Here is a 25,931-nt window from a genome sequence, read left to right on the forward strand (position 1 = left end):
GCTTCATAATAAGAAACATTTTAATTGTGTCACTCCTCTTTAATCTGAACACTGGTTACTCTTAACCTCTCGTATTGCTTACAAGTATTCTATCATGACCTATCAAGTAATGCACTCAGGAGATCCCTCATTTTTAGCAGACTTACTTATTTCCTATGCTCCCACACAAACTTTGTTAAATAAAAACTCTTAATGGTTCCTTACAACCCAACATCTGGTTTGACATAATTTGAAAATTATGCTTCAGCATGGTAGCCCCTTATATATAGAACAGTCTTCCCCTCGCCCTCCATTTGGAATCAAGAAATCACTTAAAGAGTGCTGGTATCAAAAGCTGGAAAGCACAGGCTGCAGATCTTCCAGGGCTTGGGCATCCCTGCCATCAAAGGTAAAAACCAGGGTGGGGAGCAACTTTATTTTATTTTTTATTTTGACCCAAACAGGATAGGGACAGCCATCAGTAAACATACTGTATCCTGTTAACTAGCAATTGCATCTCCTTTACTTATGCTCAGGCTAGGCTGACGTTATAGGCTCATAATGTCAGAGCCATGGCTGCATTGGTAGCCCACATAGATGCCCATCTTCCATAGAAGTTGAATTTTCTTTGCTTTTTATCCAACTACAGGTCCTGCACAAGTTGAGCAAGTGGGAAGTTGAGCCTGCCAAAAGCTTCTAGAAAGTTTAGAACACTGGGCAACATCCACACCAGGACTTTGTTGTTGACATTACCCATTGTCCTGCTATCTCCTGAGAATACCTGCTACAGGTGAGCAATTTCGCTAACCTTTCTGAATGAAAAGAATATGTATCAATTCACATAGGAGCCAACTTTTCAAAATTATTAGTTCTAAGCCCAATTGCAGTAACCCCTCCCTGGACACATACAAGCAATTTTCTCAATATTGGGGATGCTCAAGCACCCCCAGAGTCTGCTCCTTTGAAAGCTAATCAAGAAATGTATTAAGTTATGTCCAATAAAAATGGTATCATCTTATTTTCTTTTCCATGTTTTATTTTGTTTTATTTCTATTGATATTCATTGTGGATATCCTGAAAACCTGACTGGCCAGGGGGTACACTAGGACACTCTTAGGAAACATTGATCTTTGGAATCGTGGCATGTCAGATTTTTTTCAGTTATGATCTTGAAAGTTTGCATCGTGATGACTTCTTTGGGCTTCCTCCTTCATGTCAAAAAAGCAAAGATCTTAAGCCTTTGTGAGTGCACCCTTTATTGAAACCTCTATGATGCATGGACTTATATTCAGAAGCGATTCCAGCTACACTCTCATTGCTGTAGATTCCTGCTCATCATTAGGAATGCCTATTTTCCACTTGGCCTGTGATTCACTTGTTTCCACAATTGGACCCACCCAGGTGTCGGAAGCCTTGTTCTGGTTTTCATTACAATGTATGCCATGTTGATGATTTAATAAAGAACTACCCATACCTGATTTTCCTTAACCAGAAATGCTTTTAATTGAAATTTCTTCCTCCTCTTTGGCATTGCATATTGTTATTGCCCCCTCCCCCCCCCCCCCCCCCCCCCCCACTAAAATCTGAGGCATGGGACCTAATATACCAAACTGTTGCAGATCTTTTTATGATATTTCCTAGGGCCCTGTTTACTGATGCACTAGGGTTTTTAGCACCTGCTAAAAATTAGTGCGCACTAACCATGTAGACGTCCATATGATTATTATGGGCATCTACATGGTTAGCGTGTGTTCTAATGCTTAGTGTATGCTAAAATGCTAATGCGCCTCTAGCGTGGCTTAGTAAACTGTGACTCTAGTCTTATTATTTTAGACCATTTCAATATTCATATTGATTTTCCTTCTCATCCAAGATCAATATATTTTTCGTCTGTTATTAGAACTTAATTTATATCAGCACATTCAGTTTCCCACCCATTCAGCTAGGCACATGCTGGACCTGGTCTTTAAACACATGGTATTTTATCTATAATTTCAAATTTCCACTTTTTTCCCTTATCATGGTTAGACCATTTTTATCTTTTCTCCCGTTCATCATCAGGTTCTGGACAAGGTGTTTACACCATGTTGACACACCTGCTCACCTTTCCTCGTATGTTCCCTACCTCTTTGGTCCCTGATCAACAAGTCACATGTTGGATCACTACTGAGTTAATTTGCAGGATACACACGGGGGGAGGGGGGTTAGGGGGACCGGACAGGGGAGTTTCCAAATCAGGCCCTTAATTCAATTTCGCCATGTCAGTTCATACAGAATTCATCTCGTGGATGTCAACTGTCATCCTGGCTTGAATTTAACTCAATGTGAGACACGTGCTGAACATCTTTGGGGTAAACATTGAATGCCTACTGCTCTTAAGCATTGCCAGATGTCTTGGATTTTATTCTGTACAAAGATGTAAAGCGAAACAATCATATTTTTCAAAACTCATAAGTTCAGCATCTAATTCGAACAAACAACTTTTTTTGATCAACGAGAGCAATGTTCCTTGTTCTGAGACTTTGGTTCAGTATTTTCTGTCTAAAAACACCACATTACAATCTGGTTTCCCAGCTCTTCCTATGGCTATGTCCTCTTCATCAAGTGAATTAATACACATTGGACTCTATCCCTTCTTAGACTCTCTTTTTAAGATTATATCCCATATGAATTCTACCTGTTGTCTAGATCCATTTCCATCAAAGTGACTTACACTTCCAACTCTCTGCCTTCTTCCAATAATTATTCATGCAATCATTTTGCAATATCTTCAGTTGGGTATTGTTTCCTCTCCTTTTAAATCTGCATTGATTTGGCCTACTCTAGTCTTTATCCACAGTCCTAGTAGCTTTCGACCGATTTCTAATCTTCCGTTTTTATCTAAAGTATTGGAAAATGTTGTCTTTGCTTCAGTCACATGTTGAATCTATAAATATTCTACATCCCTGTCAATCAGACTTTCGTTCAGATTTCAGTACTGAAACAGTTTTAACATCCTTAGTCGACGAGCTATATAGTAAACTTGATACTGGTCTTAATGCGCTTGTCTTTTCTCTTGATCTTTCTACTGCATTTGATCTGGTCCATCATACTCTTCTTTTAGATAGACAGACTTTTTTCTATTTGTATTGGTAGTACGGTTTTGAATTGGCTTACTTCTTTATCTTATCTGTAATATTGTATGTTCCAAGAGTGTACCTCCATCATACACTCTTTCCTGTGGTGTCCCACAAGGTTCATTCTTTCACCTTCCCTTTTTTAATCTTTTCTTTAATCCATTTGCACTTTTGATTCAGATTTATTATTATTATTATTATTATTTATTATTATTATGCAGGTGATATTCTTATCCAGATCTTTTACCTCTTCAAAACTGTCTTAGTGATGTTGCTAAATGGCTACAGACTCATTGCCTTGTGCTTAATCCTGAAAAAACAGTAGCCTATTGGGTTATGGGTTTTTTAACCCTTCCTTCTCTTGTACCTACTCTTTTTGATCATCCAGTTTCCTTATTCAGATACTTAAGAGTGTACTTAGATTTAGCCCTTTTGTTTAATCAACAGATTTCCTCTGTTACAGAATCGGTCTATCTGCAGACTCATGGCAGTTAGAAATTATCTTGATCCCTTAGCCTGCGGGTTCTTTTCTACGCTTATGTAAATTAATATTACGGTCATTGCAATGTATGTGCTGGGGTTAGCAAATCAAATTTGAAGTGCCTTCAGACTTTATAAAATACAGTGGCCAGAATTTTTTGTTGGGCTACACGTAGCGACCACATGACTCCTCTATTAAAATCACTACGTTGGCTCCCAGTTCCTTTTAAGATTAAGTTTAAAATACTTACTCTTACTTTTAAAGCCATTCATGAAGGTAAACTGGGTTACTTAGCCTTTCTTACCATTCCTTACATTCCAGCTCACGGCCTCCATTCGCTGAATAATCACAGCCTTGTCCTTCCATCCCCATATCATACCCGATAGGCATCAACTCGGGGTACTGCCTTCTTTTTTTCTATCATCTTCCTTATGGAATTCTTTTCCATGTACCCTTACAGTAGAAACTTCCTATTCTGTGTTTCGTACATACCTGAAGACCCATTTATTTCATTTGGCTTTCTTTTAACCTGATGTTGTATTGACGTGAGATTAGAAACACAGCATTGCCGTATTATTTTAGATTTCCCTATTAACTTTTTGACCATTCCCATGGATCCCTTACCTTTTATTCTTTCTATAGTTTATTGAATGACTGTTGTGTATGTTTTTACCTTTAATATGGCATTCCTTTCATTTTAATTTTTTATTTATGTAAACGGTTTTGATTTATGCTTAATAAGAGCGGTATAACAAACGGTGATAAATGATAAATTTAAGGCTGGCTTAAAGAACTGGTTTTTGCTAAAGCCTTTTCTGTTTAATCATTTTAGTACTGGCTTGTTCACCTTGTGTACATTTCTGGCATTTTTCTCCCTTAATGGTATGGGTATTTTGTGAAGCTGTTGAGGCCTGATTAATTACATTTCCCATTTGTCAAGGAGCTCTGCCTTAGACAGTCATGAACATACAAGCTGTACATATTTTTCATTCTTTTAGTTAGGCACGCCCTCATCATTTGGCATAAATTCACCACAAACTGGATCTGGGCAAGAAATCCATAGGGAACTCAAATGTCCAGACAAGGGGTTTCAGAATATTTGTCTTGAGCCATACCAGACTGTAGTGAGAAGTTCCTCAAACTTTGTAAACCCAAATCTTACGCCATTCATTATGAGAGATTTTCTTAGACAAATTGTATCTAGTGAGAGAAGTTTACATCTATGCTTTGGGGCAATTTTGCTAACCTTGGCTGAAATATCACCAAAGGTTTTTTAATAAAAAGTTTTGACCCCCCTTTACAAACAAACAAACAACCAACAAACCTAGCACTGTTAGTAAATTTCTGAAGGATGCAATACAGTTTTGTTTAATCACAGATTTTCTTAACTGACTTTCATAACTTACATCAGTGGTTTGCAATCATAAAATATGAAACATATAAATTGTAAAAAGGAGAATAAAAGTCTGTACTAACAGCTAGTACCTCAGTCCCCAGTGCATAGAACCCCGTCACTCCTTTAAAAGCCTTTTCAATGAAGAATATCTTTAACCCAACTTTAAACCCCCCCCCCCCCCCCCCCCATTTGAAGTTTCTTAGGAAAGATGAACTGGGATCAAAATTCTAGAAAGAGAAGGCAAAGTAAAATGCTGTAAGAGGGGGATCTAAGATGGCCACCTCTCATAGTATTACCTGAATTCTGATACCTAAGAGACTGGGAAGAGTGAGGAATCCAACTCCGACCTGGATGCCAATCCCAACGGCTCTGGGGCAGCGTACTATTAAGCAATGTATAACAGTGATGCAGCCAGCTTCAGCTGTTCCTGCTGTGGCAGGCGGGACAGAGACGGCTGCGCTACTGGGCAGTGACGCTTCACTGAACCCAATTTCTCCACCAGTACTGCCAGCTCTCTGGAACCTTTCTGAGGGTCAAGAGCAAGGGGGGGCTTGGTATGATTGCCTCAGCTTCAGGGGAAACACCCAGTTGGTGGGACAGCGCTGGAGTCTTTGGGGACAGGGGGGTCGGATGACTCTCCAGTGAAGGAGGAAGAGTGACTACGGAGACTCCCCTTTCATCTCTCATTGTTCCTCCCCTGGTAAAGCCCACAGTTGTCACCTTAGAAGAGCAGTGGACTCTGTGCATAAACTCTATGAAGTCTTTACACAGTTTGCCTCTCAATCTTTGGCCAAAGCGCAGGTGATAGAATCTGAGGCAAGTACACTCAAGGAGAAAGTTTCCTCTCTGGACCAGGAGGTAAAAGGTATTAAAAGTACACAATCTTACCTGGTGGTGGACAAAATTGTTGCACATCAGAGATTAGAACTTATGAAAAACAAGGCAAGGGCTTTAAACTTGCAAATATTAATTTTTCATTGTGTTTTTTCAGTGGCTCCTAGAGAGGTTTTCCATAATGTTTTGAACTTTCTGTAAAATACTGTGCCCCCATTGAACAATATATTTTATTTTGCATGCTGGGAAAAATCGAGAGAGGCTTAAGCAAACTGAGGTTTCCACACTTGATGTTTCAGGTGTATTGGAAACGTCTGGAGACTTTGTGACTGCAACTTTTTTTTTTGGTGTTTGCTTGTTAGATGTAATGGCCTATATAAGATCAATAAATTGAAATTAAGATGTGGCCAGATGTGATATTTTGTGTAGATCACTGGTGTAGGTAAGGATGCTATGAGCCCAGTCTGTTCCTGTTGCTGTTTTTTACCCTTACCCTATATGGGTCTCATTTGGACTTTGTAGATAAAGCCAGATCTATAAAGTAACATATTTGATCTTTTCTCTCTACAGTGCCTTATAAGTCTTCATACATTTGTATATTTTTTTCACATTATGCTATTTAAAAATTACAATTGTTTCTTCAGTTAATTTTTAATTGTATATTTTAGACAGTTAAAAAAAATTGTATGTGTGAACACTTTTACAGGCACTGTACATTGAAGTGGTTGGGTACTATGGTACTGCCTTGCAAAATGTTTCTTGATGTCACCAACTCCATTTACCCTGGGAGTTGAGAAAATTTACGCTCCAATTCGGTTTGTATCATCTTTGAAATGTAAGGGGACAGGGTTGTCCTCCTGTTTGGTGTGTTTGAAAAGAAGGCGGTGGGGATTGAATTTGTCACTCTCGACTACCAATGACACACGCTTCTCATAGTTCTGTTGCCAAATCTTTATCATATTTAAATATGGTATGTCACATTTAGAAGCAGTCCAGTGTGTATGTGCCCTGGATTAAAGCTACTCTTGTAGAGTGAGACGCTTCTGTTAATTGAATAATCCCTCATATGGTAGAGAAGGGAAATTGGCAAGTTTATTATGTCTGCTGTGAAATCTAGCACTAGGCCTTTGGTTTTTCAAGCAAAGCAAGCATTGACTATGTCTGTCAATGTGTGTGGAGTCTTGTACTCTATTCATTTCTTGTACTATTTAGACCTTTTCTGCATTCAGAGCTTTACATCCAGCAACTAGCTCTTCCTTAGAGAGAGAGAGACCTAATAACCTTTTCGTTACTTAGTTCCTCTGGTTTTGTTAAGGGAGGTTTTTAGGTTTCTGAGTCTTTCCTACAAGCAAAGTCTGGTGGAAAGTTTGTTCAGCTGAGATGCTACAGTACTATGTTCTCATCTTTGGAGAGCACTTGTGGTGTTTATCGGGCTTTGTTTTTTTTCTGCTGGGAGTCATATGTGCATACAATCAGATTTTGCCAGGGCTTGTCATTCCTGATTCATCCTTGATAGCAATTATTCACTGGCAGCAACTAATCTCCTAAATGGATCATGGAGACATACAGACAGAATTTCAAATAAAGCACAGCTGACAGATATCAAGCCAGAAGCTATTCTTTGCAGCCTCAGCAAGGTGTTCTTCTGATAGATATATGGCATGGTATTTGGTAAAGGTCTCGGGGGCTGATGCACAAAGGCTCATAGTAGAGGCACATATGGATATCTGATCACATGACTTCTACCGCAAGCGCAGTACCATGCCATGCAGTAAGCTAATGACATGCAAAATTTATGTGCAGAATACTTGCACATAATAGAGGGGACACCTGCCAGGCGCAAAAAACAGGTGTCTAGAGGCTGATCGAAGTTCAGTTTTGGTTATGGTGCCTAAACCGACCCGGAATCTTTTTCTGCCCAGTTTGTTTTCGGCCAAAGGTTACGGCCATGGCTTCAGCCGAAACTGACAGTATGTTTTAGGCTCTGCTGATCAAATGTCTGTCATCTCTAGTGGTAATCTCACGAGACTGCCACAAGAGGTCATGGTAGCCATTTTGAGAGTAGAGTGGACATGGGCAAGAGCAACTGGGGATTTCTTCTGCCATGACTACACCCCTAAGACCACAAGAGTTTGAGGATTATAAGGTGGTTTGGGGTGGAGGGGACTACTCTTTGGAGGACTAACTTAGTGGTTAGTGCAACGGACTTTGATCCTGGGGAACTGGGCTTGATTCCCACTGCAGCTCCTTGTGACTCTGGGCAAGTCACTTAAGCCTCCGTTGCCCAGTACAAGTAAGTACCTGTATATACTATGTAAACCGCTTTGAATGTAGTTTCAAAAACCACAGGAAGGCGGTATATCAAATACCTTTCCCTTTGCATTCTTTTTTTTTGTGTGTGTGTAATGTGATTACTAGTAATGCTGGTAATAATGGTAAATAGAGTGCTCCAAATTAATACTTCTGGTACAAAGTTTTTAGCAGGAATTTAAGTTTGTAACGCTCTGATTTACTAAGCAACGCTAATGCCAACATGGCCCGTTCACTTTGAATAAGCCGTGTTGGCACTATGCATGGACAGCCACTAGTTCTGCTTCATAAACAGACCCCCAAATTTGGTATGATAAGCTCCTTAGGAATTAGCCTCTCTGTGGAGATACGAGATCAGCTGTCACTCCAAATGTGGCATAAAGTCAACCAGTGTAAAAGCACTGTGGCTTTTAGTTTGTTTTCAGTATTAGCTGAGGTTTATGTGTGCAGAGGCTATTTTGCTTGAAGGTAAAATATGGCCTTTCATTATTTAAATAATTATATATTTCTGGATTGAATATTATTTGGGTAGTTTTAAGAATTTCCAGGCTCTAGGTATGATGAAGATGCAGCATGTTAATCAAACTTGTAGCATGCAGAAGTTAGTCTGAGAGAGGCAATTGCAGTGATTGTTGTCAAGTACTGGTTTGCAGAGAAATAACAATGAAATGAAGTTTATATATTAGAAAATAATTTGATAATTGTATTGTTCTTGATTGTAACTTCAGAGCATAAAGTCCTCGCATTTAGTAACATTAATGTGCTTTATTTTTATTCTGGATTGTGCATCAGGCTGGTATAATGTACTATACACTGGTATAGTGTAGACCAGTGTGTGGACTCCGTTTACCCCATTTTAAGAAGAATCTATATCATGTTTGTCCTTAATCAGTCTTATAACTAATTGCAAAAACAGGAAACAGCTTGATGCTACTTTCTCTTGTGCATAGTTTGGGTAAGCATAAAAAGCTTGTAATCTTCTTTTTCTTTTTTTGTTTCTTTAACAAGTTCACGCAAAGGTCCTGTTTCAGAGGATATTTAACTACATTTCCATTGACTTGGGAACCTAAACATGCCCAAACGTTGAGAAGCTCTCCCAGTTGTCAGCCTTTGCTTGCAGTTCCTGGGACTGAAGGGATTTAGCAGAGGGCTGCAACTGCAAGCTCTGAGGATCCCCAGTGGGCATCATTGGTTCACATTCACACAAGTAAACTTTCGTTTACCATTCCGGTTTAGGCTTCAGCCGAAGCCAGGTGATAAGTTTCGGCTGCAGTTTTGGTTTTGCTTAAAACTGAAAAAAAAAAATATGGTTCGGCCTCTACAGGTGTCTCTGTGCTTTCACTATAAGTTTCATTGGGACACTCAAGCATATCTTGTTACCGTCCGTTTGCTTTTGAAACTTTGAAAGGCTTCCCTCTGCTTGCAAAACAAGACAAAACTGTTTCATCTCAGTCTTAAATTTCAAAGACTGAGATGAAATCCTCTCCAGAAACTCTTCTACACAGCCTTGAAGCTTGGCAAAACAAGTCTTGCAGTAGTTGCATGGCAAAATCTCGGAATGCCCTCTGCATTGTGTGGAATACTTGAGCTCATTACACTGCATGTTCAAGCAGCATGTGGCCATGTCTTTGTGGTTTTTTTTTTTAGTATTTTTATTACATTTTTAACATACATAGAACATATGTCTTTGTGTTTTTTACTTGCGCACCGAACCCCTCTGTATTCTGTTCCTAAAGTGTCCACGTCCTGCGATAAACCACGCAGCTAGGCTCTTGATATTTTTTTTGCATTGGCCCCTCAGTTAATTGGTTCTTTTAACTATTTTGACATCTTTTAGAAAGTGCTGTTCAGTTTGCTTTTTAAAAGCTGAAGTTATGTTAGAATATATATAACAGCGTTTACTAAATACCATAAAGATGGAATGTAAGTTAGGTAGGAAATCAGTTTTCTGCTAATTTGAAAGCTTCAAGAGTGAAACAGTTGGGTTAAGTGACCAGAGAGGTGGGACGTAGTAGAAATAAAGTCTTGCTAGGATTTGGCTGAATAAATATGACAATAATGCTTTAAAAAAAAAATGTCTGCAGGCATGCAGATTCTTAAGCCCAATGGTTACAGTGAACAAATTGAGTTACCTTGTTAATAAACAAAACATTACTTCTCCTTGTTGGCTTTGAAGAATAGGGTGAGTGTTTAGCCTTCTTTTCACAATCTTAGCAAAGAAGTTTTTTTCTATGAAAAAACAAAGAATAGGAGAATTTGTGTTCACTATCACAGAACTTTGCCCTTTTATTACCCAAATGATTTCAAAATGACACCCAGGCCATGATATTTCAACAGAAGGGCTGCCTCCGTATGCAGGGTTCATTTCCTTTCCCCTCCACTTTATGATCAATTTACCTAGCACCCCAGAGGTTTTGGGTGGTCTGCTTAAACGTTCATTTGAGAGAATTAACAAACACTCTGAAATTTCAGTGTAGGACTGCTCTGCTTTGGGGCTTGGCAGTGCCTCTCCTCCTTTTGGGCTTGCAGCTTAAAACCAGGGCTGGGGTTCAATCTTGACCTCAGCCAAGCAGTGTTCCTCCTAAGCTGAGTGGGAGTCCTCTAACTGCATTGCTGTCAGTTTGTGTGTCTGTTTTTGTGAGGGGGGGTTAATATTGTGTGTTCAATCGCTAGGGACAGGCAGGCCCCCTGAAGTCGTCCACAGCTTGAAAATGTGATAGTGAAATAACACCCCCCCCCCCCCCCCACACCCACTGACAGGACTGAAGGAAGGAAGACCTGCAATGGCAAAAGGAAGCAAGTGCTTCAGTAAAAATAGGCACTTTCTTTTGCTATTGCAGGGCAGTAAGGTGGAGGAATCTTCTCCGCTTAGAGGAAACAGTGATACAAGCCCATGGACCATCCTTCAATCATGGGTGCTAAATATGGCCACTAGGGATCATCATTACATGATGATGGAGACTCCCTGCCTCAAGGACTTTCAACATGACCGTTACAGCGTCCCCAAGTTTCTCTTCCAGAGAAAAATAAAAATCCAAACCCAAATCCTACACAACAGCATACAGTACTACCACTGAACCACAAGGTACCTGAAGATTGCACAATTTTATTAATTAATCATTTTGTTTTCCGTTGGGATGTTGTATTGGAATCTTTTATAAGAAAATGCAATTGCAGCCATTTACCACTATGAATCAGAGAGATCATCTGGTTTAACTTCTATATTTTCACTTTTCTTTTTTCCCTCACTATTGAAACACACTTCTAAAGCATACCGAAACTGTCAAACTCCTCTCTCTCTCCCCTCACAGGATCAAGAGAGCTACCAGACACATAGTACATCTTCTTCATACAGTGTTTTCCATTATAAATTCTGTTGTGCTATGTCTCAGAGCTCAGCCACACAGAATACTTTTTACATCGGTATATTAAATTTTGCAATAATTCTTCCTCCTACACTGAAAGGTGATATGGTGTGGCAAAGGCTTTGTACTGCTCTTCCTGAACGTCAATTGAACTAATAGGAAAATGTATTTCAGTTACAAAGCAGGGAGAAGATACAAACCATTCATACTCTTTCAATCTGATTAAATTAGCAGGCCAGTTCTCTGCACTCACGGGAATCATCCAGTTGAATTTCCTGTGCTTTTCAAATAGATACTTAACACAAGCTATGGGTGACCAACCATCCCACTCCATTTTAGTGTGAAGGGAATTGTGTTCAATACAGAATTCCCATTCTGTGCAGAGTTATCATGTTCTCAGCCCTTGTATGGCTCACCTGGGAGGATAGGAACAAAAGCAGAGCAAAAGGAGCTGCTGATGTCTTCAATATACTGTACAGTTCCATTACCAGAACAGATGTTTCCTTCTGACACCACACCACTGCCGAGAGAGTTGAACTGCATACTGTCCAAACTCTTAAGTGTCTGGAGTCGTTCCTCCCTTCCCCCTCCAGTTCTTTTTCCCCTGGTGGTAAAGACTAAACAGTGGGGGTTAGAGTGAGGAACAGTGGAAATGACCTGTCCTCAAGGCCCCCCCCCCCCCCTTCTCAACACACATGTGGGCACATATTGCCTTTCTATTTTTATCCAGACGTTTTGGCAGTCTAGAATATTCTGACTTTCTGCCATTTGGAAAGAGCATGCAAGATCACAATGAGAATACAAAGTTCTTGTCAGGGTTTGTGCCGACCTGACTTGTCTTATGATTTTATGCACGTTACCTTCTCTTATCACACTAAATGGCGTTCCTTTACAATTTTGATCTTAATGTATTACTTTGTAAACCACCCAGTTATGCTATCAGGAAGTATATCCGATATGATAAATGTAATTCTAATTGAATAAGATAACGTTACAGAGCTTACACCACAGAGAGAAAGCAGCATTAATTGTATACCTCCAAAAATACCTAAACAATTTGGTACAAGTTGAAAATGTGGTTCTGTACTATTTGTAGTTTTTAATTGGCAACCCAGCACTTTCTGAGCCAGTGATGGAACTGTTTTGTTTGCATTTTTTTTTTTAAATGGTCAGTGTAATTATCCCAGCTTGACTGGGGTCCCACCTGTTTCGAGTCCATGATAAGGTCAAGAGGCAGAGCATTAACTCTTCCACACTGTTGACCACATTGTGTGTTCCTTTTTAAATGAGGGAAGAGCTGCATATAATGCTCTAAAAAAAAAATTGTGTTTAAAAACCATTACAACTTACTTGCCCCCCCCCCCCCCCCCCCAAAAAAAAGAGACATATTGTGCTCTGCATAACATTTTTGTGGATCACTTCTTTTCAGTTTTCTTCTGGACACTAGCTAAAGAGGAGAAGAAACCTAGAAATGGTATATCACAAATGTTTGCACATTTTATTTAAAATTTTGTCCCAAAAAAGATTTTGTTTTGTTGATGATTTTGTGTATATTGTAAGCCACTTAGTTTTGGTAGGTAGCATGGGATAAAAGACTTTTTTTTTTAATGAATACATTTATACCTTTGAATAGGGCTAGCTTATATAAAGAGCCAGTAATTTTTTTTTCTGGTCCTTGCCGATCTCCTGAAATATTTCGGCTTTAACCTTCTTAATGCAGGCTGAGGATATCCACTCAGGTTATGACGTTGCTGAACTCGGTGTGCTAGAAATATAGCCATGACTCAACTTTGTGATAAGTGTCTATTTGAAAACTACAGGAAATTTCAATTGGATGATTCTTGTGAGTGCAGAGAACTGGCCTGTTAATTTAATCAGACTGAAAGGTATGAATGGCTTGTGTCTTGTCCCTGCTTTGTAACTAATTGAAATACATTTTCCTATAAACTCAATTGACGTTCAGGAAGACCAGTGCAAAGCATTTCATACCATATCACTTTTCAGAGTAGGAGGAACTGTTATTGCAAAATTTTAAATACCAATGTAAAACGTATCCTGTGTGACTGAGCTTTGAGACATAGACAATTGAATTTATAATAGAAATATGGAAAGCATTTATTTTAGAAAACGTGTAATGTGTCTGGTAGCTGGTCTTCCTATGAGAAGAGAGAGGAGTTTGATAGTTTTGGTATATTTTAAAAGTGTGTTTTTAAAGGTGAGGGGTAAAAGAAAAGTGAAAATACAGAAAGTTAAAAGTGTGTAGGCAGAGATGCTCAAGGCACCCCCAGTCACCAAAGCTTTTCAGATGCATACAGTGGTTATTTCTGGGATAAGCAGCATATAATATTTTGTACTTTTTTGGGATCTTGCCAGGTATTTGTGACCTGGATTGGCCACTGTTGGAAACAGGATGCTGGGCTTGATGGACCTTGGTCTGTCCCAGTATGGCAATACTTGTGTACTTTTTCTTTAAGAAAAATACAGATGTCAGAGTAATTGTATATATAACCTGTATTTATCTAGAAGATCTCTTAAATACAGTATAAATGTTCTTGAAGCCAATTCTCTAGGGGTGGTGGTACCTATCTGTCCAACCACAATATTGACAACCCACTGACTGAGGGGCTGGCTTCATTCAGTTTCCAAATTTTAGTTTTCTATGTCCAGTGCTGTTAAGGGTGGGCTTTTACTGTGGAGGCAGCAGCCCAAGTGCCTGTTGGGATGGGGAAGATGGCATCATTGCCACTGCTTAATGGCAACACTTAAACGGTGAAGATGTTCTGAAAGGATCTGTGGTGCATATCCACCATAAGTACATAAGTACATAAGTAGTGCCATACTGGGAAAGACCAAAGGTCCATCTAGCCCAGCATCCTGTCACCGACAGTGGCCAATCCAGGTCAAGGGCACCTGGCACGCTCCCCAAACGTAAAAACAATCCAGACAAGTTATACCTAAAAATGCGGAATTTTTCCAAGTCCATTTAATAGCGGTCTATGGACTTGTCCTTTAGGAATCTATCTAACCCCTTTTTAAACTCCGTCAAGCTAACCGCCCGTACCACGTTCTCCGGCAACGAATTCCAGAGTCTAATTACACGTTGGGTGAAGAAAAATTTTTTCCGATTCGTTTTAAATTTACCACACTGTAGCTTCAACTCATGCCCTCTAGTCCTAGTATTTTTGGATAGCGTGAACAGTCGCTTCACATCCACCCGATCCATTCCACTCATTATTTTATACACTTCTATCATATCTCCCCTCAGCCGTCTCTTCTCCAAGCTGAAAAGCCCTAGCCTTCTCAGCCTCTCTTCATAGGAAAGTCGTCCCATCTCCACTATCATTTTCGTCGCCCTTCGCTGTACCTTTTCCAATTCTACTATATCTTTTTTGAGATACGGAGACCAGTACTGAACACAATACTCCAGGTGCGGTCGCACCATGGAGCGATACAGCGGCATTATAACATCCGCACACCTGGACTCCATACCCTTCCTAATAACACCCAACATTCTATTCGCTTTCCTAGCCGCAGCAGCACACTGAGCAGAAGGTTTCAGCGTATCATCGACGACGACACCCAGATCCCTTTCTTGATCCGTAACTCCTAACGCGGAACCTTGCAAGACGTAGCTATAATTCGGGTTCCTCTTACCCACAAGCATCACTTTGCACTTGTCAACATTGAACTTCATCTGCCACTTGCACGCCCATTCTCCCAGTCTCGCAAGGTCCTCCTGTAATCGTTCACATTCCTCCTGCGACTTGACGACCCTGAATAATTTTGTGTCATCGGCGAATTTAATTACCTCACTAGTTATTCCCATCTCTAGGTCATTTATAAATACATTAAAAAGCAACGGACCCAGCACAGACCCCTGCGGGACCCCACTAACTACCCTCCTCCACTGAGAATACTGGCCACGCAATCCTACTCTCTGCTTCCTATCTTTCAACCAGTTCTTAATCCATAATAATACCCTACCTCCGATTCCATGACTCTGCAATTTCTTCAGGAGTCTTTCGTGCGGCACTTTGTCAAACGCCTTCTGAAAATCCAGATATACAATATCAACCGGCTCCCCATTGTCCACATGTTTGCTTACCCCCTCAAAAAAATGCATTAGATTGGTGAGGCAAGACTTCCCTTCACTAAATCCATGCTGACTTTGTCTCATCAGTCCATATTTTTGTATATGCTCTGCAATTTTATTCTTAATAATAGCCTCCACCATCTTGCCCGGCACCGACGTCAGACTCACCGGTCTATAATTTCCCGGATCTCCTCTGGAACCAGCTAGAGGATTTATTACTGTGAATATTAGGCAAGACATGTAGTAGGGGGGATATAGCAGGAGAGAAAATGCTTGGGTATCTACACATGAAGGTTCATGGGCACTTGAATCTCTGGCCTAGTTCCAATTAAACTTGGAGGCCCAAAGGAACAAAAGGAAACAGGCTGAAACAAAATACATGATAACATAGTAACATAGTAGATGACGGCAGATAAAGACCTGTACAGTCCATCCAGTCTGCCCAACAAGATAAACTCATATGTGCTACTTTATATGTATACCTAACCTTGATTTATCCTTACCATTTTCGGGGCATAGACTGTAGAAGTCTGCCCAGTACTTGCCCCGCTTCCCAACCACCGGTGCTGCCACCCAATCTCCGCTAAGCTTCTGAGGATCCATTCCTTCTGAACAGGATTCCTTTGTTTATCCCACACATTTTTGAATTCCGTTACCATTTTCATCTCCACCACCTCCCACAGGAGGGCATTCCAAGTATCCACCACTCTCTCTGTGAAAAAATACTTCCTGACATTTTTCTTGAGTCTGCCCTCCTTCAACCTCATTTCATGTCCTCTAGTTGTACCGCCTTCCCATCTCCAGAAAAGATTTTTTTGCGGATTAATACCTTTCAAATATTTGAACGTCTGTATCGTATCACCCCGGTTTCTCTTTCTTCCAGGGTATACATGTTCAGGTCAGCAAGTCTCTCCTTATATATCTTGTAACACAAATCCCATACCATTTGTGTAGCTTTTCTTTGCACGCTTCAATTCTTTTTATATCCTTAGCAAGGTGCGGCCTCCAAAACAGAACACGGTACACCAAATGGGCCTCACCAACGACTTGTACAGGGGCATCAACACCTCCTTTCTTCTGTTGGTCACACCTCTCTCTGTACAGGCTATCATCCTTCTGGCTACGGCCACCGCCTTGTCACATTGTTTCGTCGCCTTCAGATCCTCAGATACTATCACCCCAAGATCCCTCTCCCCGTCTGTACATATCAGAATTTCACCGCCTAACACATATGTCTCTCGTGGATTTCTACTCCCCAAGTGCATCACTTTGCATTTCCTTGCATTGAATTTTAATTGCCAAACATTAGACCATTCTTCTAGCTTCTGCAGATCCTTTTTCATGTTTTTCATTCCCTCCGGGGTGTCCACTCTGTTACAAATCTTGGTATCATCCGCAAAAAGGCAAACTTTACCTTCTAACCCTTTGGCAATGTCACTCACAAATATATTGAACTGAATCGGCCCCAGCACCGATCCCTGAGGCATTCCGCTACTCACCTTTCCCTCATCTGAGCGAATTCCATTAACCACCACCCTCTGGCGTCTGTCCATCAACCAGTTCCTAATCCATTTCACCACGTTGGGTCCTATCTTCAGCCTGTCAGGTTTATTCAAGAGCCTCCTGTGGGGAACCGTGTCAAAAGCTTTGCTGAAATCTAAGTAGATTAGATTACATCTATCACATGTCCTTGATTCAATTCCATGATACTGTGTTGCCTCCTACTTAGTGTCCGGTGGTGGTGGGGGGACGACCCAGTGCTGTGACAGGTATGATTTTTGCTTCCTTAAGTGAATTTCAAAGGTCTGACCTCATTTATAAATCTGTAAAGTAAAATCTTTAGGACAATAAGGTAAAGGACTGTCAAAAAATGTAGTAGTCGGGAAATATAAGTAATTTTGGGTTTGATCAGATTTGGATTTTAGATTTAACTACTCAAACATTTCCAAATCTGAGATCAAGGCAAGTTGCAATCATGTATGTGTGTTTCCCTGTCCAAGGGGGCGTTCAGCCCACTTAGAGGGTGAAATGACTTGCCACAACGAGAATCAGTGAGAGCCAGCAAGAGAAACAAGACTTGAACTCCAGCTTTCCTGGTTCTCAGCCCGATGGTTTACATCTCTAAGCTATTCCTCATCTCCTTTGTTTCTTATATCAGTGTTTAGCTATATAGCCCTTCCTCAGTAAATCTTTGATAAATTAAGATTTTACTTAATATTTGATAAATTAAGAGCATGTCTTATCAAACTGTTCCTGAGGGACCCCCCACCACAACCAGTCAGCTTAAATTCACAGTGAAGATGCCTATCCAGCTCATAATCGAAAGTGATCGCCGGCCATTTCCCCGACACAAATCGGGAGATGGCCGGCGATCTCGGAAAAGCAGCGAAATTGGTATAATCGAAAGCTGCTTTTTTTGACAGCATCGCTGCTTTCCCGTCACCTCGCTGGTGAAAGTTCAAAGGGGCGTGTTGGCGGCGAAGCGAAGGTGGGACATGGGCGGGTATGGGCGTGGCTACCAGATAGCCGGCTTTCGCCGATAATGGAAAACAAAAATACGGCGTTAAGCAGTAATTCGCCGGGTTTACTTGGTCCTTTTATTTTCACGACCAAGCCTCAAAAGGTGCCCAAACTGACCACATGACCACCGGAAGGCAGCGGAGATGACCTCCCCGTACTCCCCCAGTGTTCACTAACCCCCTCCCACCCAAAAAAACCCACTTTAAACACTTTTTTTTCCAGCCTGTTTGCCAGCCTCAAATGCCGTACCTACCTCCATGACAGCAGAATGTGTTCTATCCTCCAACAGCCTTTTCCTGCTTGTGATGTGGCTCTGGGGTGAGTGTGACACCTTTTCTGTTATTTGCACTGCAGAGTCACATCAGCAATGCATTGTGGTGGGTGTAGGTATTGGTAGTTGGTAGGCTCTACTCCCCTGGTGCTTTCCCCCTGCTTACTGGGTCAGAGTGTGCCCTGTTTTGTTTCCTGTTGTAGTCCATGCGGTAGTGGCCATTTTTGTAAGCCAGTTTTAGTTCCCTTTCCTGTGTTACCCACGTTAGAGAACGTAGTTCTTACCTTGAATGGTGCTGAAAGAGGGCATTGTACACCATTGTGCCAGCTCTGACCTACTGCTTATCTTAGTACCAGGGGACTCTTTGCCAGTGGGGCACAACCTCTGATCTGCAGTTAACTGTGAGTAAACATGCTTATTCAAATAAAGGACTTTTTCAAAGAGATTAGTCTTCAGGTGTCAACTGGTGTGCCAAAGTTATACAGCAGCAATAAGTCCTAGAGGCTGTATGCAGGTCCCTGGAGCAGTTTTAGTGGGTGCAGTACATTTGTGGGTAGTGGGTTTTGGGGGGGGGGGGGGGGTTGGGGGGCTCAGCTCCCAAAGTAAGGGAGCTATGTACGTGGGAGCTTTTCTGAAGTCCACCAGAGTGACCCCTAGGGAGCCCGGTTGGTGTCCTGCCATGTCAGGGGGGCCAGTGCACTAAAAATGCTGGCTCCTCCCACGGCCAAATGCCTTGAATTTGGCCGGGGTTTGAGATGGCCGACATAACTTTCCATTATCGCTAAAAAAACGACGCCGGCCATCTCAAACCCCGGCCAAATCCAAGGCATTTGGCTGGCCGGAACCGTATTATTGAAACAAAAGATGGCCAGCCATCTTTTTCGAAAATACGGGTCTGGCCAGCTGTTTGCGGCACCACCAAAATACATCGCCGGCCATGTATTTCGCCGGCGCCGTTCGATTATTCCCCTACACGAGAGCTGCATGCACTGCCTATATTCTACCGTGTTTCCCCGAAAATAAGACACTGTCTTATATTAATTTTTGCCCCCCAAAATGCTCTAGGTCTTATTTTTAGGGGCTGTCTTATTTTTCGGGGAAACCATCGGGTTGGCCCTCCCGCCCTCCGTTGCTCCCAGAACTAACCTTAAATGCATCCTTTCACCTTCGCAGCAAGCAGCAGCAGGGCAGGCCACTCCTTCCTTCCATGTCCCGCCCTCACCTGACGTAACGTCCGCGAGGGTGGGGCACAGAAGAAAGGAGAGGCCTGCCCTGCTGCTGCTTGCTGCGAAGGTGAAAGGAGGCGTTTAAGATTAGTTCCAGGAGTGACGGAGGGGGGGGGCCCGGCGACCTCGGGTGGGGGGGGTGGCCCGGGGGCGTCCTTGTCTGGCTCTCGGTGGCCGTGCTTTCAAACAAAAATTTGCTAGGTCTTACTTTCGGGGGAGGCCTTATATCTACCAATTCAGGAAAACCTCTACTAGGTCTTATTTTCGGGGGATGTCTTACTTTCGGGGAAACAGGGTATGTAGGTTTATTTTACACACTATATAGAGGCATATTTTCAAAGCACTAGCCTTCCAAAGTTCCATAGAAACCTATGGAACTTTGGAAGGCTAAGTGCTTTGAAAATATGCCTCATTGTGGGTATTCTGAAAACTTGACTGCCTTTGCCTCTATCTGGGAAGCTCTGAATCATAGCCTTGGAGTCTGGTCCTGTAACTTTTCTGTGTCATATAAGCATTTGTTTTCCGCTCTGGCCAGAGGTTTAGATATCTTGGCAATGGTACTTTTGGTTTAATGCTGTTAATTCTGAAGTATGAGTCACTGAAAGTTTCTGTGCTCTGCTGGTACTGGCTTCTGACCACCATCTAATCTGAGGCAGAAATTAGTAAATGGAACTTCTAACAAAAACTGAAAGAAAGGAGCGGCACAAGTTCCTGCAATATACCTCACTGCAAACTGGCTAGCATGTACAGAAGCCTGCATGGGAAAGACATTCAAAGTAAAGCAGTGGCATTCAAGGATGGTCTTTGAATCTCATGTGTATTCATAGGGACTTTATCGAAAACCTGACCCATTTGCAGTCCTCAAGGACTGGAAATGAATACCACAAACGTAAGGGATTTTTCCCACTCTTCTCTAATGTAGTATATGCAGAAAATGTAAAGGAGGTCGTCTTTAATATCTGGACTGTCCCATCAAGTTCATAAGAATCAACACGTGTAAATATAAGGTCACATACTGCAGAGCAGACCAAGGCGACTCTTCATACAGGATCACTTAAAGAAAATTTTAGAACGATTCTGGAATGCAAGACCAAGTTAAAAATAAGGACATAAAACTACAGTTTTGGGTCAGATCATAGGTCCATCAAACTCGGTGTTCCGTTGCCTTACAAGTACCTGGCAGGATTCCAAAATATAGGATCCGTGTTCCTTGCCCACAGAGATGCCCTATTAATAACAGTTTATGAACTTTTCATCCAAGAACTTGTTCAGACCTTTTTTTTTTTTTTAACCCAGCTATATTAACTGCTTTTACTGCATCTTTCAGAAACAAATTCTAGAGCTCAGTTATTTTCGCTTTTGACTTTGAGGATTTTGGAGGGCATTCTAAGATTTTGGCGCTGGAAAAAAATCTGCATGGAGTGCTATTCTATAAACAGCGCTCCAGGATGAACACTTTTTTATAGAATAGCATTCAGAGCCCATTTATGCGCCAAACATTTGGCGCCGGCATTTACGCCAACTGAAACCTTGTGTAAATGCCAGCACCCAACTCTGGATATTTTGGTGCAGAAATGGAGCTATTCTATAACCCCCGAATGCAACTTTTAGGAATATTCCCACCACGCCCCCTTTTGAGTTGCACCCTAGGAGATTTAGGCACACGAGGTTATAGAATAGGGCACAGAGAGATGGACAAATTTTTTTCACTTAAGTACAATAATTATCTATTCATTGCAACTAATTGGCTCATAAACTAATTAATTAGCAAATTTCATAGCCAAACTCCTGGTGCCATATATAGAAACTGGTAGTTTATAGCTATATTGTGATCAGATTTGGATAGTCTCTTTGTGCTCAGCAAAACAATATATAAATATTTTTAAATATGCACTAAGAGAAATAATATTTTCTGATTTACTTGTGCTACTTGGTAACATGGGATGTCCCATAGTCTTTGTAGTTTTTTGAAAGAGTAAACAGCCAGTTCATGGACTACCTTTCCACCCCACTAATGATTTTATTGTTCTCTGTCATATTTCCCCTCAACTCTAAAGAGCTCTAACCTTTTTAGCTTTTCTTGATAGGAGAGTCATTCCATCTCCTTTATTAATTTGGTCACTCCTCTCAGTACCTTTCTAATTCAATTATGTCTTTTTGAGATGCAGTGACCAGAATTGCATATAATGCTCGATGCAGTCATTTTATGGAACAATACAGAGGCATTATATACAGTCTTTTAAGGTTTTTTTTCTATTTGTTTCCTAATAATTCCTAATGTGTTTTTTTCCCATTTACTACAGCACAATAAGAAGGGATTTTGGTGTATTGTCCATGATGATGCCTAGATCTTTTTCCTGGGTGGTGATGTCTAGTGTGCAACCTAGTATTGTGTAGCTGTAGTTTGGGGTGTTCTTTTCCTATGTACATCACTTTGCATTTGTCCATACTAAGGGCGTCTTTTACAAAGGCGTGTGTGCGCTAAAAACACTAGCACGCCTTTGTAAAAGGACCCCTAAGTTTGATCTGCCTTCTGGATGCATGGTCGCCCAGTGTTGGAGGGTCGTTCTGCAATTCTCACAATCCACTTGTGACTGAATAATTTTGTGGTGTTGTCTGCTGCAAATATGATCACCAGACTCTACTTCTGCTTGTCATAGGAGCTGCAACCAAATTGAGACTCCATTATCAGAGGCATTTATTTAGGAGCACAGTTCAGGGGTTCCAACATAGTGAAATGTCTTCCAGGATCTTCAGGTACAAGATGTACAGACCAAATACTGAAAGTGATCCGAGAAGAGCGAGGCTTCTAACGCTGATGTTGTAATTCACCTGGGGAGAAATGGTCTGGCCAACAATAGCAAGTTTACAGCACAGTGTTCCAGAATTTTGGGGAGGGACTGAAATCTTTGGTTCGGACTGTGACTTTTTCTGAAGTAATTCCTACATTGGGGAGGGGAGAGGAAAGACTACGCAAAACAGAGGAATTTAATAAGTGGCTTGAGTCTTGGTGTAAAGAAGAAGGTTTTAGATACATAGGAGAATGGGGTAATACGTGGAAAAATAACAGGCTGTACTGTAATGATGGGCTACATCTTTCTGTGATGGGAAAAAGGATCCTTGGGGAGAAATTCAGACAGTATGTTTCTAGACATTTAAACTAGAGGGTGGGGGTGACAAAAGGAAACAGTGGATTTCGGAAAGTCACTCCCAGAATAAACATGATGATAGAGGGAAAGGTCATGTAAATATAATAAAAAAACACCCAAACTCACTAAGCACATGGAAAGCTATGTGCACAAATGCTCGTAGTCTAAGTAAAAAGGTTCAAGACTTGCAAGCCCTGATGTTTGAAGAAAACTTGGATATTGTTGCTATTACGGAGATGTGGTTCAACGATTCTCATGAATGGGATGTGACCGAACCGGGCTATAATCCTTTTTAGGAAAGATAGAGAGGGCCGAAGAAGTGGAGGAGTGGCTCTGTATTTGAGAGAGAATATCAGAGCGGCTGGAATGTGGGGAACCTGGGGGAAAAAAAGAAGCTTTATGGATCGTCCTGGAAAGAGAAGATGGAACCTGTATCCACATGGGAGTTATCTACAGACCTCCTGCGCAAACGGAGAAGTTAGACAAGGATCTGATAGAAGATATTCAAAAGATTGGTATGAAAGGGGAGGTGCTACTGTTGGGAGATTTCAATTTGTCTGACGTGGATTGGAACGTCCCGTCTGCGGGATCGGAAAGAAATAGGGAGATTGTGGATGCCTGTCAAAGTGCCTTGCTCAGACAAATGGTGACGGAACCCACGAAGGAAGGGTCGATGCTGGATCTAGTGCTCACTAATGGAGGTAGTGTTTCCGATATCCGGGTGAGTGCCCACCTATGTAATAGTGATCATCACACTGTATGGTTTGATATAAGGGCGAAGGCGGAGTGTGGACGCACAAAACTCAAATTACTGGATTTCAGACAATACTGAGTTTGATAAAATGGGGGAATACCTGAAGAAGGAGCTCTTGGCGTGGGAAGGCGTAGGAAAAGTGGAAAAACAGTGGTCCAAGCTAAAGGCTGCTATAAATATGGTGACTGATCTTTTTGTGAGGAAAGTAAACAAAAACAAGAGAAGCAGGAAGCCTATAAGGTTCTCCAAACAAGTAGCTGAAAAAATAAGAGCAAAAGAGGCTTTGTTCAAGAAATACAAAAGAACGCAATGAGAGGATCACGGAAAAGATTATCGGATTAAACTGAAAGAAGCGAAGAGGGAAATAAGGCTAGTAAAAGCGCGAGTGGAAGAAAGAATGGCTAAAGATGTAAAGAGAGGTGACAAGAATTTTTTCAGATAAATTGGAGAAAGGAGAAGAGATAGGAATGGAATTGCGAGACTGAAAGATAATGAGAATGGCTATGTGGAGAGTGATGAAGATAAAGCGAACATGCTAAACAATTATTTCTCTTCGGTGTTCACGGAGGAAAATCCTGGATAAGGACCGTGGTTGGCTGCCGAGGGAACGTCTGGGAATGGCTACTGCGCCGTTTACGGAAGAGAGAGTTTATAAACAGCTGGAGAATCTGAAGGTGAACAAAGCTATGGGGCCGGATGGGATACATCCCAGGATACTGAAGGAGCTCGGAGAGGTCCTGGTGGGACCTCTTAAAGATTTATTTAATACATCTTTAGAGACGGGAAAGGTTCCACGAGATTGGAGACGAGCAGATGTGGTCCCTCTTCACAAAAGTGGAGACAGGGAAGAAGTGGGAAACTACAGACCGGTAAGTCTCATGTTGGCGGTAGGAAAAATAATGGAGTCGCTCCTGAAAGAAAGGATAGTTAACTTTCTTGAAACCGACGGGTTACAGGACCCGAGGCAACATGGCTTTACCAAAGGAAAGTCCTGCCAAACGAATCTTATTGGCTTTTTTGACTGGGTGACCAAAGAACTGGATGAGGGACATGCGCTAGATGTAATCTACTTGGACTTCAGCAAAGCCTTTGATACGGTCCCCCACAGAAGACTCGTGAATAAGCTGAAAGGGTTGAACTTAGGACCGAAAGTGGTGGACTGGATAAGAAACTGGTTGACCGACAGGTGGCAGAGGATGGTGGTAAATGGCATCCGCTCGGAGGAAAGGAAGGTGAACAGTGGAGTTCCTCAGGGGTCGGTGCTGGGGCCTATTCTGTTTAATATATTTGTGGGAGATATTGCTGAAGGGTTGGAAGGAAAGGTGTGCCTTTTTGCAGATGACACAAAAATAGCCAAAAGAGTGGATATCCTGGAGGGAGTAGAAACAATGAGAACATTAAAAGAATGGTCGAGGGTCTGGCAGTTAAAATGTAATTGAAAATCACAACACAACCTCACACCGGCTGTGTAAATATCATGTAGGACACACCCACCTATAGAAATACTAGTTAGTCTAATAAGTTTTAATTAGACGGAGAAAAAAGCTATCAGTGTTGCCACCCAGCCAGCCCAACATAGCAAGGCTATAAGGCGTAGGCTCGGTGTTCCATCATATAGCTTCAGAAAAACTCCATCAATTACTATTAATTCAATCCACTCAGAAGATTTATTTTAGCTCTTCTTGCTAACTAGCAATTCTGTGTGCCTACACAATTCTGTAGATCAGTTATTTATATACTCTTGAGACACTTATAAAGTTCTATTGAATGAGATCAAACAAGGAACACCGCTAGAAATCACTTAGCTTCATCAGACCCGCTGTAGTGTTCTGCTCATTTCGGTGCTTTCCATTCCCCAACCCAACAGGGAGCCCCCGTTTCACTAGTGCTGCATCAGGGGTTTTACTGCTATCTCTTGTTGTATCAATGATTCTGATCCAATCTCTGCTCTGCTGTATCCATGAAATGCTGCTGGCAAAAATGATGAGGGAGGTGAACAAACATGACTGGCAAGCATGCAGAGCAAAAGAATTGCCTGTGAGCAGGAAAGTAGATCAGATGCCGGATATGTGGAACTACAGCAGTGGTTCCAGGAGCTAAAAACTGAAATAGCAGTAAGGTAGATCCTATTGCCTGGTCTGACCACGCACCTGTGTGGTTTGACCTAGACCAAGGAGAACTGAATAGGGGGGACAGGAGTTGGGAGAATCAATGATGGCTTGTTGGTAGATGAGAGGATACAAAGCCAGCTTAGGAAGAAAGTAGAGGACTGTTTGGAATTGAATGACACTTGTGAGCAGGCTCCCAAAGTAATAAGGAAGTGTCTTAAAGTAGTAATAAGAGGGAAGTTGATAGCACTATCGAAGCAAAAATCGGATAAAGAAAATAAAGTAAATATAATCCAAGAGACCATAGCTAGTTTCAGAAAAGAACATAC

General features: G+C 41.5%; 1 protein-coding gene across 1 annotated transcript in view; it reads left to right on the plus strand.

Annotated features, from left to right (window-relative positions):
• The first annotated feature begins 628 nt into the window (after window positions 1–628).
• Window positions 629–25,931, plus strand: part of LIMS1 (LIM zinc finger domain containing 1) — a 209,452-nt gene continuing 184,149 nt past the window's right edge. Inside the window, exon 1 of the mRNA XM_030201468.1 lies at window positions 629–769. The gene's annotated coding sequence lies outside the window, so the exon portion shown is untranslated. The remainder of the gene's footprint in view (window positions 770–25,931) is intronic.

The sequence above is a fragment of the Microcaecilia unicolor genome, chromosome 4 (assembly GCF_901765095.1).
Source record: "Microcaecilia unicolor chromosome 4, aMicUni1.1, whole genome shotgun sequence".
Classification (NCBI taxonomy): Eukaryota; Metazoa; Chordata; class Amphibia; order Gymnophiona; family Siphonopidae; genus Microcaecilia; species Microcaecilia unicolor.